This window comes from Neomonachus schauinslandi, chromosome 3 (genome assembly GCF_002201575.2).
Source record: "Neomonachus schauinslandi chromosome 3, ASM220157v2, whole genome shotgun sequence".
Classification (NCBI taxonomy): Eukaryota; Metazoa; Chordata; class Mammalia; order Carnivora; family Phocidae; genus Neomonachus; species Neomonachus schauinslandi.
This window is the reverse complement of record NC_058405.1, coordinates 135,757,740-135,772,126: the sequence shown is the minus strand read 5'-3', so window position 1 is coordinate 135,772,126 and position 14,387 is coordinate 135,757,740. Positions and strand designations below refer to the sequence as shown.

General features: G+C 42.1%; 1 protein-coding gene across 3 annotated transcripts in view; it reads left to right on the top strand.

The window, feature by feature from the left end:
* Nucleotides 1-14,387, top strand: part of WIPF1 (WAS/WASL interacting protein family member 1) — a 78,061-nt gene that overhangs the window by 31,387 nt on the left and 32,287 nt on the right. The window contains exon 1 of one of the 3 annotated variants that reach the window (XM_021703122.1): nucleotides 3,001-3,165. The exons of the other annotated variants lie outside the window; for them this stretch is intronic. The gene's annotated coding sequence lies outside the window, so the exon portion shown is untranslated. Of the gene's footprint in view, nucleotides 1-3,000; nucleotides 3,166-14,387 lie in introns of those variants that run through there. 3 annotated transcript variants of the gene reach the window in all.

Below are 14,387 nucleotides of genomic sequence, written 5' to 3'. Positions count from 1 at the left end.
ATTGGTCCAAGAGCTTACTGATTATTGTTTTACTTTACCATTAAGCTTAGATTGGTCTGCCAAGCCCGCTGTGGGCTCATGGGCTTCCCTGCTGATCTGTGCCATCCTTCCTCTGGAAAAGTTCCTTTTAACTGAAACTTTCCTGAGAAGAGGGTTCAAGTCTAGCCTTGGCATTCCTTATTCACTATTTGAGAGGAAACAATGTTTTTTTAAATTTTATTTATTTATTTATTTTGGGGAGCACGTAAGCAGGAGGAGGGGCAGAAGGGGAGAGAGAGAGAATCTCAAGCAGACTCCCGGCTGAGCACGAGCCCAACGTGGGGCTCGAGCTCATGACCCTGAGATCAGGACCCGAGCCAGTACCAAGAGCCGGAAGCTTAACTAACTGAGCCACCCAGGCACCCCAAGAGGAAACAGTCTTAAGGTCTTTTTTTTTTTTTTAAGATTTTGTTTATTTATTTGACAGAGAGGCACAGCGAGAAAGGGAACACAAGCAAAGGGGGTGGGAGAGGGAGAAGCTGGGAGCCTGATGTGGGGCTCAGACCCAGGACCCTGGGATCATGACCTGAGCCGAAGGCAGATGCCCGACTGAGCCACCCAGACACCCCCAGTCTTAAGGTCTTAGGGAATGTTATATTATGGAAGAATTTTTAGGAGGTATGATTTTCTTTTTCATTCAACATATTTATTGAGCACCTACCGAGAGTGTCAGAGGCGGTTCTAGATGCTGAAACGACAGCAGGAAGGAAGGTCCCCATCCTCATGGAGCTTGACTTCTAGTGGGGACATACAAGTACACAAACCATTAAATTGATGAAAAGAATGTCGAGTGGTGACATGTGCTGTGTGTAAACGAGAACAGGCCCAGAGATGGGGCACGAGGAGGGGCATTTTTGCTGACAGCTGAGGAATGAGAAGGAACCAGGAGATGAGTGTGCTGGGGGGAGTCTTACAAGTCTAAGGCCCCAAGATGCAAATGAGCTGGATGCATTTAAGGAACGGAAAGAGCTGGAAGGTAAATTAGCAAGAAGGGATGTTACTTGAGATGAGGTCAGAGGGCTAGGGCGGGGCCAGATATGGGTTCTTGCGGAGCCCGAGTTTGGACTTTTTAAGTGGAATGAGAAACCACTGGAGGGTTTTAAGCAAGGGAGGAATGTTACCTGATTTATATCCTATGGTGGCTAGTAGACACCTCATAAATGCGTCCAAAGTTGGCTGTATTTATACGTTTTCATTAAAGATGAAAATAGAACCAAACTCTAGACAACTGCTCCCTGTGTGTCTTGGGGGCTGCAGCCTTCTAAGTGATTCTACCTCCTAACTGAGCCATCCCTGGTGGAGGGGACTGACGTGAACTGTATGTGTACTGCATGGTGAGGGTGTATTTGTGTGCGTGTGTGTATATGCAGTGCCCTACTGAGAGAGCTTCAAAATAATTCTGAAAATGCATCCTATTGCCTATGTTCCCTTTTTATACCTAACTAGAGTTAGACTTCTCAAAGGTTCACTCAGGCATTCACTTGGTAGTTGATCAAGTTTTCTGTTTTCCTGAGGTTAGTGGAGGGGGAAGGAGATGCTAGCCGCAGGCCTCCACCTCTGTCGGGTGCCCCACACTTGCACGTCGGATGGCAGGACTCTCCATTCCTAATCCTTCAGTGCTCTACTTCCAGGAATTTTGCCATGGTCTCGCGTCATAAAATTCTACTGATGCAGCTAGATTGATATCTCAAAGAACTTAGAGTCTGGAGGAGCCGTAGACATCAACTCTCCTAGTACTCCTCAGTAGGAGTACTGTCGGTATTTTGGGTGAGACTATCCAAAGCATCCTCGGAAAAGCCACATTTCTGGCTCCACCCCTGCATCCTACAGAGCCCCCATCCAACCTACCACTTCTCACCCCAACTACAAATGAGTCCACCCATTTCCAGCCGCCGCCTGAATTGAGAACTACTGGTCTACCTGGTCCTGTCATTTTACAGGGAAGGGGGAATAGTAGGCAATTTGTGGGCTCTTCACCCCTTTTCCTTCTGAACCCATCACAATCAGGACCAAGAGTTCTAATTTTACAATGAAGTTAGTTTCTGAAACTTGCCTCTGTTTTTCATTCTTTTGACTGGTAACTTTTTTGTTCTCAGAGTTTTTCTTCTGATCTACATACTATGCATTGCAAATGTTAAGTCTGAACCTTTCAGATGGCTCAAGAGAAAATGATGAGCATTTTCAGAATATTTGTGCATCACTCAAGGTTTTGTACATGTAGTCCATTGCCTCTCCACTTCTTAGGGTCCTTTAATAATGAGAAATCTGCCTTTCCTCCTTCTGCACTCATTATCTCTATGCTTTTGTCCAGCATCTTCTGGGCGAGTTATTGTTATCCCATTTAATATGGAGGACAGAAGCAAAACATTTGGCACAGAAAGCTCTGGATCTTCACAGGACTTGAGCTGTGTATCATTTATCCTGACTTGGGCACCAAAATCACATTTCAAAACTCATTTGCCTTCATACACTTGACCAGCTCTCTTCACCTGCATCTGTGACTTTCTCTCTACACACTTGAATGCTCTGTAGATGAGGAAGAATGATTACCCTAATTATTGGTGTAGCTGAGAGCTTTTAGTGCCTGGTGACTCTTTTCCTTAATACTAAATGGTATAGTCAATATTGAGAGTGATACTTTCAAGCCGCATTTTCCTGAAGGAATCTCAGGCTCTGTGAATAATTATTTCTGTGCAGATATCTAGAATAATGTTGGCCTGCCAACTGGATGGACATCCTGATCTCCTCTTGTCACTGTACCAAACAGATATGTTACACCTTGCGGAAAAGAGAAACATTTAATTTTTTTAATTTAGGGTTTTTTTCCTCTTGCTTGCTTCTTAAGTAAAGCCAATCTAGTTTCTTTTTCTGCAGCAAAGGAGGAAGGAACAAACAACAAATTAATCAGACAGGAAGCGAATAACCACAGAAAGACGTCTGCCTCTGACTCAGTATGTCACATTTAACAAGAGGCCAGAGCTTGTCCCAAATGGCTGTCCAAAAACGACCCCACACTTGGGTTGGAAGATGATGCCTTTTTCAGGGACGGTTTTCTCTCTGGGCTCACATCTTGCTTGTCTGTCTACCTGTGTCCCCCATCATGCCTTCCTACGGTGTCCTTTAACGGTAAGAAAAGTTCTATTCAAACTCAATGTATTTCCTTTATCAGCTAGAGGGAAGAACAGAAAGGCTTTTAATGGGCCATAGTATGTTGAGATAGTTTGATTTTTCAGTAGAAGACCATGTAATCTATTCCTGTTGAAGAGAATGCTAGTTTCAACACTGTGGTGATTGTGGGCAATTCATAACTTGTGTTTTGTACCAAAAAGTAAGCAAGATTTTCAGTAGAATTTTTCCTGACCACTGGACAAGTTTGGATCCACAGGAATTTTTTTTCCCCATTTAAAATGGGGGTTTTTGTCTGTAAGTATAGCCTTTCAATGTGTGGTACAGTTGTCCACACACTGCTTTTGAACTGTCGCTTTGGCGAGTAGCAGTAAGTACTTTTAAAGTAAAGGCAGTCATTGGAAACTTCAAAGGAAAGGACCATGGAACTGAGGTGTTGCCTTTCTGTTGCTACAGATATGTCACTGAAGTTCAAATCCCAAATTAAACCATTTCTAGACAGAGTATTTTAGGAAGAAGACAGTCTGTCTTTAGAATCTTTCTATTCAACCCCCTAACAGTGCAGTGCATAGCTACTTCTGCTAATCAAATTCTGTAGCATTTGTTATAACTATTTACAGCTAATATGATTAACATTTTGTCATAAAATATTATAACTTAAAATTTTCAAGCAATGTACTCAGAGACCTCCAGATTAGGATTAAGGAAATTTTTTGTATCAAAAAAATTTTTTTTGCCTCCGGGGCAGGAAGAAGTGACTTGACATATTCCTTTTTCCCCGTGGAGAAATATAAAATACAGCTTTAAAATATTAAGAGGGTACATACAAATTTAATCAATAAGTATAAGTTCTTTTAAATAATTCAATGGTATAAGTATACTGTAGAAAATGGAGAAGTGGTAAAATGGAGGAAAGGCTTCAGGAAGATTCTAATTAAGAAAAGTAGAACAACTTGGTAGAGAGAAAGATGAGTGAAAAGGCAAGAGAAAGAGTAAGACAGGATAGCGAGAGAGGAAGGTGAGAGAGGCTGGGCAAGGCGGTGTGGAAGCCATGTCCTTCCTCGTGATTGGAATTGTGGGTCTTAAGTATTACCCATTAACTTCATAAAGTTGTATTGCTTCTGAACTGGAACTTCATCTAGTCAAAACTCTTCCTCTTATAGTCTAAAGAGGTTTAAATGATTTATTTAGAATCACAGTCAGGTTTTCACTGTTCTTTGAAAAGTTCAGACACGAGTTAATTGTTCACAGCTCCTGAATTGCTCTAATAGTTAAATTTTTAAGGATTATGCGGATGCTAGATAAACTGCAATATGCAGAGAACTCCCTATGATAAAACTGATTCCCTGGGGTCCAGCAGCAATTTCACCCTGCTCATTGATGAAATTAGATTCTAGATGTGGCCTGTGGGCTAGAAGCTGCCCAACCTGTGCTAAAATGTAAGAGGAAGTGAGCTCCCTAATTTCTGGACCTTTCAAGTTTTCTGCCCTTTTGAAGTCTGATTAACATTTCATGAACATGTCATTTACTTTGTAAGTTTCTAGCTGTTTAAATTGTGGAACATTCTGCTTTAAGGTTGGACTCACTTTTGTTTATCCAAATTGCCATACATTTACGTCTTGTTGAAAAGAGCATTTCCCTTGAAATATCATCAATACCTCTGTCTGTATTTTGCAACGCTCGCTCCTGAAAATTAAACTGAAAAAAATATACTAGAATAAGGAATGCCTTAATTAGTATGCTTTAAAATGCACTTTATACACATCTCCCTTCACCATTCATCTGTAATACGGAGGTTTGCATGGGTGCGTACGTGTGGGCCAGGGTTTAAATCAACTTATGGTTTCTTTCTCATGACTAAATAGCGGGGGAAGACAATAACATTTATTGAGGACTTGCTACATGTTAGGCTCTCTTCCTTATTTTATTTTAGAAAATGGCTAATACTTATTAAGCATTTGCCTCATTTAACTCTTGAATAACACTACTGAGTAGGTACCATTACCCCCATTTTTTGTGGGAACTGGACTTAGGCTATGTAATTTGCCCAAGGCCACTTAACAACTATATATAAGTATAAAGAAGTTTCCTATATTTTCAAGAGCTTCTTTCATAAATGCAGTGGAGAGGGCAACTAGTTGCCCTCTTCCAGTCCTGAGACTCTGGGATTACAAATGCTTTGTTTTAAATGTCAAAGCAACAGTATCTTTAAAGCAAATAACCTCAAGGAAGACGTTTTCCTTCCTAAGTCTTTTGGCCTTTTCAGAAGTAAATTTGCTGACACTTTTGCTTACATTACAAGACTACACTTTCAATGATAAAATGGATTAAATATATTGAGTGTATTGACATATATGCTGGGAGCATGGGCACAGGGGTAGATCTTAATCCTCTGGTAAAACGAAATGTGGTGCTGAGGATTTAAGAAAACTCTAGCTTTGGGGGGCGCCTGGGTGGCTCAGATGGTTGAGCGTCTGCCTTCGGCTCGGGTCATGATCCCGGGGTCCTGGCATCGAGCCCCGCATCGGGCTCCAGGCTCGACGGGGAGCCTGCTTCTCCCTCTCCCTCTGCCTCTCCCCCTGCTCATGCTCTCTGTCTCTATCTCTGTGTCTCAAATGAATAAATAAAATCTTAAAAAAAAAGAAAACTCGAGCTTTAAGATTTGATCCCCTTTGAAAGAATACTTAGAAGAGATGGGAAATAGTGGGAGGAAATGTGATACTTTTTAGCTCTGTGGATAAGGTAGAGAAGGGCTCCTTTCCTTTTGCCACCGCTAAACAATGACTTACCTTCATTGTCTCACTTTTCAAAGGGTTTGGATGTGTATCAATTTGCATTAACTTTTTAAAAAAATACTTTATTTATTCATTTGAGAGAGAGAGAGCAGGGGGAGGAGCAGAGGGAGGGAATCTCCAGGAGACGCCCTGCAGAGTCCGGAGCCCAACTCGAGGGGCGGGGCTCGTGGGGCTCAATCTCAGGATCCTGAGATCAGGGCCTGAGCCGAAATCAAGCGTCAGATGCCTAACTGAGCCACCCAGGCGCCCCTATAAACTGCATTAACTTTTAAATTAAACATGTATGGCAGCCGATTAAAAAAGTCATTTTACTTCACAACCTTGATTTCCCCACAGTTACTCTTAGAGTAAAATTGTGCGTTTGTGTGCTACCAATCCTAATGACGTTGCAGGTGTTTCAAAATGTCTTCTCTGAAAAATGCCTTTCCCACTCCCCTCCCCCAAATTAACCAACTGTTTACCTAAAAGAACTCTAAAAGAGGTATTTTTGAAATAGCCAAGGGTGCTGTAAATACAGCAAGACACAAAGCCTTACCATTGAGAAGACAACCTCGGAGCAGGATTCAAGTCAGTTATTGTCTTAAGTGATGATCAAGAAAAGAGCAAGTACATTTTGAGAAATGAGGGGTTCCGTGGACAGAAAGCATGTGTTGTAGCTCGGATTGAGAATTAGTGACAACTAACTGGGTGAGGCTGCTGCTTTGCTTACAAAGGAAAGCTTGTTTCTCTTCTCCACCTTGTGCTTCCTCTTGGGTTGAGCAGCCTTTTGTTTTTCCTCTTCTTGCTGATTGCCTCATTGCCTGCAGCCTTCTGAGCCTGGGCCGGAGGAGAGGAAGAGTAACAATAATAGAAGTGAACTTCACGCAAATATATTAAAAATGTCTAAGATGGCCAAATGTGACAGGCTGGGGCGGTGGGGGTGGGGGTGGGCCGGGGCGCAGAGATGTTGCGCTGTGACTTGTATCATAAAATAGAAACTACAGGCAAGTGCAGCTGTGAAAAGATTGTGCTGAAGAAACAGGATGGCTGTGGTTTGCTGTGAGCATCAATTTTCCTGTTGAGCATTTTTACAGGAAGTTGAAGAACAAAGCCAACTTCATCTTAATTAGTTCTAATGGGTTTCAGATCTTAAACACATCCAACTAAGTTTGCATCATGCAGGAGTCTCTGAAGAGTAGAATCCATCAGAATTATGAGTAGGAATCCCAAAATGGGCTTTTTAAAATTCAAGATTTTAGCAGCAATTTGAGTTTATTATTAAAATGATTTTATTTTTACAGTGTAACCTGGAGTGGATTCCTTGCCTTTATAATGAATGCTTCTGCAGTAATTTTTTTAAGGTTGTAATAACTCAATATGAATTTAAGAGCCTTTTCTTATTAAACACCATTGAGTTATATATATTATAAATTTCCTTCTGTTAATATTTATTGGTCAAACAAAGGTACATGTGTGTGTATATATATATGGGGGGCTAGGGGTATGTGTGTGTGTGGTTATAAGCTGGAAGGATATACCTGAAAATGTCAAGGATATCTCTAAATTATTTCTATTATTAACCCCAACCCCTTTTCACCTAAAATTTAATTATTATTGAAAGCTTCTTTCAGTGGTTAAATACAATCACCATGTTTTAGTTTCATCTTTGTGTTGTCAGTCTTTAAAATACAACAGCCAGTTATTTTACCAGCAAATTGGGTTTATCTGGGAATGGCAGAAGAATTGCAATTCAGGACATGCAAGCTGTGGCAAAATCATAGGCAAACCCAGAGATCACAGGAGAGGAAGGTTACTTTACAGAGAAAAAGGAGGAAGTTGGGACAGCTTTGAATGAAAGCCCATTGGAGGAAAGTCAGAATTCAGGTGGTGACAGTTTCTCATTAGCCGAATAGTGATGGTTTCTCATTGGCTGGGCTATTGCTGGGCAAGGAGAAAAATCTTCCTTCCTCCTTCTGGGGTAGTAAAGTAGGCTTCTTCCTATTAAAAAAATGCAAGGTACACTTCTTCCTGTTGGGGTCTGCAATTGAGGACAAGTTAGTAGGGTCTGACAGCTCCCTTTTCTGGCCTCCTGTCTTCATTTTAAATGAGGTTTCCATTATTTAATTCCACATTTCCCCGTTTTGGTCAAGATCTTTCCTTAAAAGTATCAGTGATCAAGAGTTGGCTCATCCAGCGGCACCTGGGTGGCTCAGTCGGTTGGGTGTCTGCCTTTGGCTCAGGTTATGATCCGGGAGTCCTAGGATTGAGCCCCTGCTCAGCGGGGAGTCTGCTTCTCCTTCTCCCTTCGCTGCTCCCCCTGCTTGTGCTTTCTCTCTCGATCCCTCTGTCAAATAAATAAATAAAATCTTAAAAAAAAAAAGAGTGGGCTCATACTTAGCCCTCACTGCCAGGAAGGACCTTTACTGGGCATCCTGTCCCGTACCAGAGGATAAGTGCATAGCAGTTGGAAACCATTTAAGGCCACATTTGAGTAACAAGGAAGGTTAAGAGGGAGAACCCACAGGCATTTCCCATCCAAAGTCTGTATCTTGTCAAGGTTGTTCACATTGGAGGTCATCTTGAAGCATTAGGTTAGCATCACCTTATTGGGTATCGTTTCTACAAAGTTGACAGGCAACAGATACAAAACTTTAAAATAATTATATAAAACATAATTAAAAGCAACATGACAATTTCAAATTATATGATGGTTCTGCACCGTGATCCTGGGCCTGAAGGTAGCCAACCGAACAAAGGAACATGGAGAATTAGATGAAACTTCTTGTAGCCAGTGTGCCTGTTCCCTAAATTTGTGCCATTGGGTTTCTGCTTCCCCAGAGGAGCTTATCCCTGTGTTTACTATGACACAAATGCCTCCTTGCTCAGCAAGCAGGTAATCGAGGGCTCTATGATTATCCCTAACTACCTTTTTTTTTTTTAAGATTTTTAAAATTTATATGAGAGAGAGCATGAGAAGGGGGGAGGGTCAGAGGGAGAAGCAGGCTCCCTGATGAACAGGGAGCCCGATGCGGGACTCGATCCTGTGACTCCAGGATCATGACCTGAGCCGAAGGCAGTCGCTTAACCAGCTGAGCCACCCAGGCGCCCCTATCCCAAACTACTTTAGCCAGTGAGTTACATGATCCTTGTGATGCTGCTCCTGCTTTGACTATGGAATCAGCCAGCTCTCCTAGTGTCAGGGGAGAGATGTCTGATCATGCGTTCATTAGACTGAAGGGTGAAGGCTCTCTTTACAGAGGCAAACCCGAGCCATATGCACCTCCTAGAAGTTCTCATTTAATGCAGCCATGAAAGTTTAGTGAGGTGGACCATTGGTAAGCTGCTCTTTTGTTGAGGAGAAAATAGGGCGGTAAGTACAGCAGGAGCACACCGTCCTTTCATCCTCCAGCTGTCAGGACAATGAGTTGCCCAGGCATAGGGGCCATTTCCAAAGCCTCCACATACAGAAGAGTAGCCAAGAGCTGCACATGGGGCTGCCTCATAAGTATGAGCATTTATGGACCCATTTGTCTATGTTGGAGGCATTAGTATCATTCAACCCAGACTCAAATACCATGTTATCACATATGGAAGGTCTTCCTAAACATATAGATATGACAGCCAGCTTACCAGTGGTCTAACTTAATGCTGGCTGTGCACAATGTCTTTTATATATATGTATATTCAAGAGAGCTCATTTCTCCCACCAAAGGTTGTTAAATTGAGGCAGGGAACAAGGTGTGTGGATATAGTATTCTAGCCTTATGAAAGGGAACTGAGGAACAGTTTAGGCATGCAGTAGCATATGGGATTCCAGCAAAACCACTGATAGGATAAGCTAAGGGATCACTGTGGTCCTGAACAGATCAAGGTTTCTGGTAACAATCACAGGCGTTTCCTCCTTTTGTAATAGATTGGGAAATGTGGGTAAGAACATCATCTGTCCAAGGAAGAAGGGGAGAAAATATAGTAAGAAGTGACAAAGAGAAAAGGATATATAGGCCTGGGGCAGCAATCTTGGGAAAGCTGTCTCCGTTAGTTGTCACCTCTTCCATGCCCCAAAATCTTTACTTTCAGACCACCAGTTGGTGTGCAGGTCCAGTAAGTGTTTGGTGCCTTCTTTAGATGTGACGTGTGAATCTAGGAGTCTATTCCCGGAAGTTTGGTGGCACAGGGTTGGCTAACAGTACCAAGGGGGGGCCCTTCCAATGAGGTGTCTTTTCTTATGGAGGTGTCTTTTCCAACAGATGAAATCTCTGGGTTGCAATTGCGGTGTGATATTTAAGGTCTTCATCTCCTGGGAGCTGTGAAGATATTGTTCTATTAAAGCTGGGCCCTTTTCAACAGAAGCAACTAGGCTTTTACAATATTGAAGTATATCTCCTTTCATCAGCTGTCAAAAGAGGTGGGAGCCAGATGCATCAGGCACCCTGAGACATTCTCAAAGGACGACAGTTTATGAGTTCCAAAGGGTTGGATCGGAGATTTAGAGGGACCAACGGCAATACTTTTGCCCAGGTTATTTGAAAGGTCTCTACAAATTTTACCAGTTGAGTCTTTTTTTTTTTCTTAAGATTTATTTATTTTGAGAGAGAGAGAGAGCACGTGCGCGTGCCCACATGCAGAGGGGGAGGGGCACTGGAAGAGGGAGAGAGAGAATCCCAAGCAGATGTCCTGCTGAGCTCAGAGCCAGACACAGGGCTCAATCTCATGATCCTGAGCCAAAATCAGGAGTTGGACGCTTAACCGAATGAGCCGCCCAGACACCTCACCAGCTGAGTCTTAATAATGTTATTTGTGCATTGGACTAACCCTGGGGATTGAAGGTGGGAAGCACAGTGAAAGTGCTGAGGCACCCACCACTCAGCACAGACCTGTTGAAGCACTTGCTCGGTCAGTGAGTTCCTGGGTCACTGTGGAGCTCAAGAAGGGTTCCCCAGGTAGGAATAATCTTTTCTAATAGGATTTTAGCCACAAAAGTGGGGGTAGCCTGGCTAAAGGGAAAGCTTCCAATCCAGCAAGAAAACATACAAACCATGACTAAAACATATTTTTATCCATGAGATGGGAGGAGCCAAGTAAAACCTATCTGCCAAACCTCTAACGGTCCAACAGGGCATTTAAAAAATGCCTGGGAGCAGTGTGGATGTGACTCCCAAGGTCGTATCTTAGACAGGTAGGACAAGCAAGGTGTGCACTTTTGCATTTTGCAGCCTTATGTTTCCCCACCAGTATTGTTTCATAAAGTCTCTCATTTTATCAGTTGACCAAGGATTTCATGCAAGTACAGCGGTTAGTAATGGGAATTTTAGAGTCTTTGGCAGGACTGCATTGTTATTTGGCTCAAGCCAGAGTTCTGTTTTATTGAACCAACAATTATTAGATTTCCAATATTGTTTTTTTCCTCTCTGGGGCCAATTGTTGGACATCTCTTGTCAGTTTTTGGAGATTTTTTTTTGGAGGAATATCCTTTTGGATCATGACTGAGGTTTGGTGATTGGTTCCTTTAAGAGCAGTGTTTTTAACAGAAACATCAGCAAGGTGGTTTCCTTTGGCCTCCAGGGAGTCAGGTGTAGAATGCCCAGGGACTTTAACACTAGCCAGAGCAGCTGGTAAAAGTATGGCCATCTAACAAATTTTGGACATAAGAGCCATTTGTAATTTTCTTCCGTTAGAGGTAAGACATCCCGCTGTTTCCATAACATCCCCAAAGGCATACCGACTATCAGTGTAGATGTCTGTGGTTTTGCCTTCGGCCAAGGTTCAAGACCGAGTAGGAGCCTATAATTCAGCCTGTTGGGCTAAAGGAAAGGAACTCTTTTAAAAAGAGTTGTAATAGTGTGCCCAGCATATTTACCATTTTCACCCTTTGAATAAGACCCATCAGTAAACCATGAAAGATCTGCACTGATTTGAGAAGTTTTCTGTAAATTATTCCAGGGAGTCAAAAGGTGCTGTGTCAGCATCAAGCAGTTGTGAGAGGCTTCATCAGTGAAGGGGGAGAGAAGAATAGCTTGGTTAAGGGTATTGCAGCAAGAAAGAGTTACATGATGAACAGTTAGTGGGGGATTTTCCCAGGAGGTGAAGTGACTGGCTGAAAGGTGTTGAGTGTGGTGAGAATTCAGAAGGGCCTCGACTGTGCAAAGGATACAGAGATGGTTAGAGGGGGAGCCATGATTGTTTCTTTAGTGGCCTCAACAAAAAAGGCAGTGGCAGGAATGGCTCTGAGACAAGGGGGCTATCCTTGTGCTTCAGCTTCCAGTTGTTGGCTGTAATAATGCCCTATGGCTCGATGACAGTTTCCATATTTTTTGGTGAGTGCTCCAAGGGCATTCTCTTCCCTCTCACAAAAAGGAAAGAAAGGAACCTGGTAATTGGGATACCCAAGGGCAGGGAGCTTTATTAACCTTTTCTTTAAGGCCCCCAAGTCTGTGTCATCTTGATCTTCCCAAATAATAGGGTCAGGTTTGTTGTTTTGTTAGTAAAATATATAAGGGTTGGGCCATAAGAGAGAAGTTTGGAATCCAATTTTGACAGTAGCCAGTTAGCCTGAGAAAATCTCATAATTGGTGCTTAGTTTTAGGTTTTGGGAAGTTCAGGATACTACTCAGCCTATCCTAATCTAAATATAGTGCTTTTCCAAACTCAGGGGTCCTAAATACAGACCCTGAGTCTGAACAAACTGCGATTTTTCCTTGGAGACTTTATGTCCCTTTAAGGCTAAAAGTTTTAACAGGTGGCTGCTTTCCTCCAGTGAAGAGGCTGGCAAAAGGAGCAGAGAAGCAAGTCATCTACCTATGGTAACAAGGTAGAGCCTTCAGAAAACTTTATGTCATCTAAGTCAGCTTTTAAGGTTTTCAAGAAGAAGGACTCTCAGTAAAACCCTGGGGTATTACCATGCAAGTGTATTGTTTTCCTTCCCAACTGAAGGCAAACTGATATCGACAGGCCTTATCTTTAGGGATGCTAAAGGTAGCACTACATAAATTGATGACAGTGAAAATTTTGTGTTCAGTGGAGATGGAGGTCAGTAAAGTATGAGGATTAGGAACAACAGGGTGGCAAGGGATAACAATATTGTTTATGGCTCAGAGGCTCTGGACAAGCCTCCATCTTCAACCATTGGGTTTTCTCGCAGGTAAAATAGGGGTGTTACAGGGACTAGTGCAGGGCATAATGAGGTGCTGAGCCTTGGAATCTTCTGTTAAGAGTTTGATACCTTCAAAGACTTCTTTATTTATGAGGTATTAATTCTGGGGAGAGGTTTTGAGGGATCTATCTGAATCTTAAAATAACCTGAAGAAGCCAAGAGTATGTGAGAAATACATACATAAAAATGACTTAAGAACATTATATATAAAGTAAAACATAAATGAATCTAAATAAAAATAAGATACAGAATAGAAAGTAACAGGAGAAGAGAACATTTAGACCTTTAGATCTGTTCAGTTGCATTATTTCTGTTAACCACCCCACACACACAGAGCAAATAAAATACTCTTCTATTGATGACAATTTTTTGCAAAAAAAAAAAAAGTTTACTTTTTCCATTCATTTTAGGTAAGATAGTATTTAAGGGTGACCATTGGCAAGATGTATATAGCAAAATGCTTTATATTTTTTTTTTAAAGATTTTATTTATTTATTTGAGACAGAGAATGAGATAGAGCATGAGAGGGTCAGAGGGAGAAGCAGACTCCCTGCCGAGCAGGGAGCCCGATGTGGGACTCGATCCAGGGACTCCAGGATCATGACCTGAGCCTAAGGCAGTCGCTTAACCAACTGAGCCACCCAGGCGCCCGCTTTATATTTTTGAATAATCCAAAATGGTAAATATAACTGGACAAACCTGCCTTTATCCCCCCTTAATAGAACTTGGCCGATTCACTCCCCACTCAGGATTAGAGGCCAGGCTTCTGAGGATTATCAGATGTTTTCACTGGACAGCACTGGAAATCTTTCCCCTCCTCATATCATTCTGTAATGTAGGCCTCACACATTATGCTCTAGAATGACTTTTAAGTTGGCTATAATTATGAGACTAAGAAACCCTTTACTTAAATGACTAGCCAATTCTCTTGATCTTAATTAATCATTTTACATTCAGAGATAATCGTGTGTTCTTGGATGAACACACTGAAGAGAAAAATCGAAGTTTCCTAGGGCAGTCTGGACTGACGTCCGGGCTGTGGTTGAGCCTTTAGCTGGCCATGCCACTGGGGAGAATATGTCCGCTGTATGATGGAAAGTGGAAGGAACAAGTCACTCTTTCTCACAAGGTGTCCGTCATAACTAATATTACATCTTTAGCAAATGGCTTTCAGCCACAAGATGCCCTGGTTGGTCTAGGGTCATTGTGTGACGCTGTCTAATATAAGTTTTAAACCATGATGTTGACCTAATAACATCATAGTAAAACCAACAAAGTCAACCATTTCTTTCACAGAA